Source organism: Peromyscus californicus, unplaced genomic scaffold, assembly GCF_007827085.1.
Source record: "Peromyscus californicus insignis strain IS unplaced genomic scaffold, ASM782708v3 Scaffold_1__1_contigs__length_55948999, whole genome shotgun sequence".
NCBI classification, from domain to species: Eukaryota; Metazoa; Chordata; class Mammalia; order Rodentia; family Cricetidae; genus Peromyscus; species Peromyscus californicus.
Window position 1 is genome coordinate 2577592 of NW_026294492.1, and position 6413 is coordinate 2584004.

Sequence of the window (6413 nt, forward strand, 5' to 3'; positions counted from 1 at the left end):
TATATCATAGGAAGAGACCAGAGATGTTGCTCACCACCCATTACACCATGTGATGACACAGGATGAAGGTGGCTAACTGTAGGATAAAGGGTCCTCAAGGGACCTTTATGTGGGATGTCCTTCTGTACGCTGTGAATATGTGTTGCTTTCATTGGTTAATGAATAAAGCTACTTTGGCCTATGGCAGGGCAGAATATAGCTAGGTGGGAAAACCAAACTGAATACAGGGAGAAAGAAGGATGGAGTCAAGGGAGACGCCATCCAGTTGCCCAAGGAGCAAGATGCCAGCAGACCAGTAATGCCACGGCCACGTGGCAATACATAGATTAATAAAAATGGGTTAATTTAAGTTGTAAGAGCTAGTTAGTAATAAACCTGGGCCAATGGCCAAACATTTATAATTAATATAAACCTCTGAATGATTATTTTATAAGCAGCTTCAGGACTGGGCAAGATGCAGAAAGACCTCTGTCTGTATTTGGTATCCAAGCAATGTGGGGCAGGCTGGCTGGCTGCAGGCTACCTGGTGGCAGCATGGACCACAGAGTTGTGGAGGATGTAAACATGACTCTCCTGGTTACCTCTGCCATGTTGGGAAGCCAAACAGGGCAGAGCCAGCAGCTAAAGCCACTGCTTTGGTCCTAGCCATGTCTGCTTAGCAGTTTAAAGCAATGATCGAAAAAGGATTACAGATACACAATAAAGACAAAATCAGACAAAAAAACTCCCTAAACGAGTCACAATGTGTTTAAAAAATGTACATAGGCTTGAGAGAAAGGAAAAAGAATATAGACAGTTATAGGAAGAAATAAATAATTTAAAAAATAAAGTCTTTAAAGAGACAGTAAAATAATATAAAAAATAAGCCACATAAAGATGGAAAATACACAGAGTCTGAGTTATATATATTATTATGTTTTCTTTGAATTATGAGTGTTACTGAGCTAATTGCTGAGAGGCATTTGATTATGGGGGCTGCTAAGTGAAACCAACTTATGTATTTTAAAGGTATCTTGACTTCCAAATTTGGATATGTTGCTTTGGAAAAGAGGTTCTGCTTTCGTTTCCACAGAGGATGAGAAGCTGTGGATTGCTTCCAGGTTAATATGGTTTGATTGAACAAGACCCCCTGAAAGGTCTCCAATGGGAATGATGGCCCAGGTGATCCAACACCCACAACAGCTTCAAGGCTACTGGCTGAGATGGACCAACCACACAGAATACTCCAGTCAGGACTTGATTCTAATTTTTTTCAGGATCCCCATAAGATTACCAGCACCCCCAGTCAGCAGGAAATAATATAAAAAACTATGCCCAAATTCCCAAAATATTGTTTATGAATGTTTGCTTTCATTTAAAGGGGGTTGGTCATAAGTGGTTAGTGGTCATAGTCAATCTCTTTCTGAAGAAAAAAGGAGGATATGATATAGAAATGATGGAAAAAAAGATTATTATTGAATCCACTTTAATCCAAAAAACAACTATTAATCTCAAAATACTTTACATTGATATCAATTTTGATTTATTGATACAAACTTATGGTCAATTTTGTTATACTATATGCATATTTCTACTCTTGTTTAAGATATTATCTTTATACAGCTCATTTAAAAGTATAATATATAATTAAGAAATACAAATTAATAGTCATCTATAATAGTCAAACTTATAGTCACATTAATAAGATTTTCTAGATATACAGAGGTATATTTTAGATGGGTCGATAATCTTCAAACACTTCAAAGACCTACAGAATAAGAAAGACATTTAAAATGTTTTAAGAACTTAGACTTTTCTTGACAATGAGACACATCTGTTCCTGGCCACACCAATTACTTCAAGAGGATAATGGGCATTGAAGAAGCTCCTTATGGAGTTTGCTTTCTATGTTGTAAGGCTAGCCATTTGGGCAAGAAACTGCTCTTGCCTGGACTGCTTGACAGTATTCATATGAACTGAAATGCAAGACCCACAGAAAAATGACTGCTGAACTTGCCAAAACAAAGTGACACAGTCCTTCAGGGTTTCTGCATCATGAAAGAGTCTGCCAGACATACTGTAGGACACAGAAGAAAGCAACTGACGAATTTTGCCAAAATAGGTGGGACAGTCCTTCAAATTTCCTACTTTACTGAGAAATCTGCCAGACACTCTAGGCCTGTAGGCTGAAGATGAACCCAATGTTACAGAAGAACTTTGGGTGACTGTCCAGGCAGCCAGATGTCTCTGTCATTTCTAGAATTATGGAAGTTGCTTACAATGCACTTCCTGTTTACTCAGGTAATATTATATCCTTTTGGGGTCTTTGATGGAGTTGAAGACTAGATGATTATAATTATGGTTTTCCTTAGTTACAATAAAAGATAAATTAGATATAAAACTTTAGACTCACAAAGATAGGATAGATGATATTTTCTTTAATTTTGCCAAATACAGATAGACTAAATATTGTAACTGTAATTCTTGCTTGATAACTGTTTTAGTGTATGTAATTTTACAATGTTAAAGCTAAAAACCTTCCTTTTTAATTGGACAGAAAAGGGGAAATGATGTGAGATGTCCTTCTGTATGCTGCAAATATGTGTTGCTTTTATTGGTTGATGAATAAAGCTGCTTTGGCCTATGGCAGGGCAGAATATAGCAAGGCAGGAAAGCCAAACTGAATACGGGGAGAAAGAAGGGCAGAGTTGAGAGAGATGTCATCCAACAACCCAAGGGGCAAAATGCCAGCAGAGTGGTAATGCCATGGCCACATGGCATTACATAGATTAATAAAAATGGGTTAATTTAAGTTGTAAGAGCTAGTTAGTAATAAGCCTGAGCCATCAGCCTAACATTTATAATTAATATAAGCCTCTGAGTAATCATGTTATAAGTGACTGTGGGACCAGGCAGGACCCAGAAAAGCCTCCAGCTACAGAAACTCACTTGCCAGCCATTTCGAACTTGGACTTCTGGCGTTCTGAACTGTGGAAAACAAAAGTATGCTGTTGGAGCTGTCCAGTCTCGGGGGTTTGGCTGACATAACTTGATGTGTCTCACACTAGCAGCTTGCAAAACCTCTACATTGTATCCATCTTGTCTGATTGATAGGCTAAGGATTGCTATGGAAACAGTGGTGAACACAGGGGCATGGTTATAAACAGGAACGAAACTCATATATTTTAATGAGATAACATGATGAAATCAAATCTGTGATGGTCAAGACTGACAGAGTGACAGCACCACCTGAAGTCACCATGTCACCAGACATGCTGTCAGATACTCCAGTGCCAGCCATCTCCTCACTGTAAAACCTTGCTCCCTTCTTTTAAGATATTAAACATGGTTTTCCTGGACAAAACAAAGAGAGAACAATAACTAAGTAAAGTGGCTTATCTTTTTCCCACCATCATCACTGTCATCATCATCATCATCATTTCCATCATCATCATCATCACCATCCATCACCATAATCATCACCATCATCACCTTCATCCTCCTCCCCATCATCATCATCATCATTATCATCATCATCATCATCACCATCATCATCATTATTACCATCATCATCACTATGATCACCACCACCACAATCATAACCATCATCACCTTCATCCTCCTCCCCATCATCATCATCATCATTATCATCATCATCATCACCATCACTACCATCATCATCACCATCATTATTGTCATCAATATCACTATCATCATCATCATCATCACTACCACCACCATCACCACCATCACCATCATTACTGCCATCATCATCATCACCATCATCATCATCTTCATCATCATCATCATCTAGGGAACTCACTGTTCATTCTCTTGTCTTCTCCTCTCAACTACAGGAAATAGGCATTTGCCTTCATGCTTTGTTTATGTGTGATGGGGTGGGGAAGAAATTCATTTAAAATACATTTGCAGTGAAGTAAGATGGATTAAAAAGCTGCATGTCCACAGAAGACACAAGTTGTATTTCTTAGATGAAGATTCTGTTGCAGTCTTACTTTCTTCATAAAACCCAAATAAAGCATCACGGAGTAGAACATTGAACTCATGAACACAGCTCTGCAGGGTTTTCTTATAAATTGATTCACTTGGCTGATATTTAAGCCTGGGATCCCCTCCTCCCTGAACAAAACTGTGCTCCCAAATGTGTTCTGATGGCACACTTAACTGCTTAAGAATGAGATTTGACTCTGTAATTTCATCATTCCCAGAATGGAACTGAAAAGGAAAATTCACATTTGTCAGACGACTCCCTGGAAGGTGGATACTGCACTGTGCATGTCTCCTGCATTTGAGTTTCCTGACAGGCTAAGGGAAGCACTATCATTTCCCTGCACCAGGAAACACTGGCTGGAGGCTCCTGGCTGGGATTTGTATCCCCAGCATTTTGTCCTGCTTACTCTGAAGAAGAAATATTGTGAGACTCTCAGATGATTTGGATCATTTATGGTGAAATGAAATTGCACCAATAAGGACAGAAGAAGAAATTGTCTTTCTTTCCTAGGGAAAAAATTGTCAACACTTTTTTTTTCACCAAGGAGCAAGGAGCTCTCTAGGCAGCAGGGGAACTCTGGGAATGCTTGCCTCTTGGTAACTGGGCCTCCTGCCCTATGTGCCTACAAAACCACCCTTAGTCTGAAAAGGTGTTGTGGGGAGCCCTTTGGAGGCATCACCAGATGGTAGGACTGACAGAGCCTGATGTGCGTCCTCCTGGTGTCCTTCCAGGAAGAGAAACTGCACACGTGCTGAGAAAGGGAATAAATGTGATGACTGTAAACCAGGCTTAGGTGGTCCTTCATTTAAAGTCCTGACCCTGAACTTTGCTGTACATCAAGGCAACTTGAGTTTCCAAATGAGGCAGTGGAAGATGTGACTCGATGTCATTGTACAGCCATCGTTTCCGCAGAGGAATCACAGTGTAGGTACAAGGAGTCCTCTTCGTAGACCCTTGGAGGTGAGAAACGCTGTCACATCCCCAGTGGCCCTCTCTGTAACTGGGGCTCAGGACTGTGTAAAAGACTAGGGGTCCCTTCATTCACACAGAAGCTGGAGGCTATGCAGGCAATAGCAATGTCACTCTGTTCCTTGGGATGGGGGCATCTAAATCACTCTGAATAACCATTCTGACTTTGTATGTCTTTGCAGCAAAGTGTCCCCCAATAGTCCCAAAGAGAAAGGGAATCTAATAAGAGGCAGCAGTCTGACCTTGGATTTACCCCAAACAAGTCGACAGAATGTTAGTATCTGAAGAAGTACTTGGGAGAGTTTGAATTTTTTGAGTTACCAGGACCAATTTGGAGAAGCGGTCAGATGTCAAAGCAGCCATTGTGCACAGCAAGTCATTTTTGGAAATTGCAGCTTCAACAGCTCACAGTCTTTCTTCCAAACAGACTTCTCCCTCATCAATGTCATCTGATCTGAGGATGAGGGCAAAGGTCATCTGCTCATCACAGGTGGTGGGGCATTGTACCCCAAGGCAGGAATTCCCAAAGGAGAAAAGTATGGAGTTCACCATGTACCTGCAAAATCCAGCTCTGCCTCCCCTCCTAATCAATGAGAGAGACTGGGAAGTAAGGTTGTATCTTAGATGAAGTATTGATGACAGACCCAGTTCCACCAGAAACTGTTTTGGTGACCCAACCAGTTTATTGGGGTTACCTACAAAAATATGGATGTCCTAATTAGTTTTTATGGTCATTTTGACACAACCTGGAGTTACCTGGGAAGAAGGAACCTCAGCTGATCATTGCTTTGATCAGATTGGCTTGCAGTCATATCACTGAGAGATTGCCTTGGATGATGGTTGATGTGAGAGAGTCCAGCCTACTGTGGGCAGAACTATCCCTAGGCAAGTGGGCTCTCATAGATATCAGACTTGAGATACTTCACCCTTTTAAAGCAGACTCACACCAGTGACTCTCCAAGCAACTTCCAGGCTTGGGCTTCAGTCTGGGCTGCATATCGGTCGCTCTTGTACAGTGGCTCTGATCTTCTTGGACCAAGAAGCTATCAGTTTTGTCAAGTTTTTAGACTTCAGAGGACCATGCAATTATAATTCCTGTAATTTCTCATATTATTTATATATAACATATAGTTAGAGGAAGGAACACACACACACACACACACACACACACACACACACACACACAATTGGATGCATTCTTCTGGAGAACTGATACACTCTGAGGTGTCTAGTCTCCAAGCAGCCATCAGAGTGAGCCTGCCATCTACACACTACTGTCACATTACAGCTGGGCTCAAAGCTGAGAAAGCATGGGTACAATGGCCATTATCTGCATTCCTTAGTGATAGGTACCTTCCTACCTCTTGCCCATGCTCAGAATATAATCCCTCCATGCTTCAGTTACACTGGAACTTTGCTCCCACCCTAAGACCCTGGTTTCCAGGACCCTCCT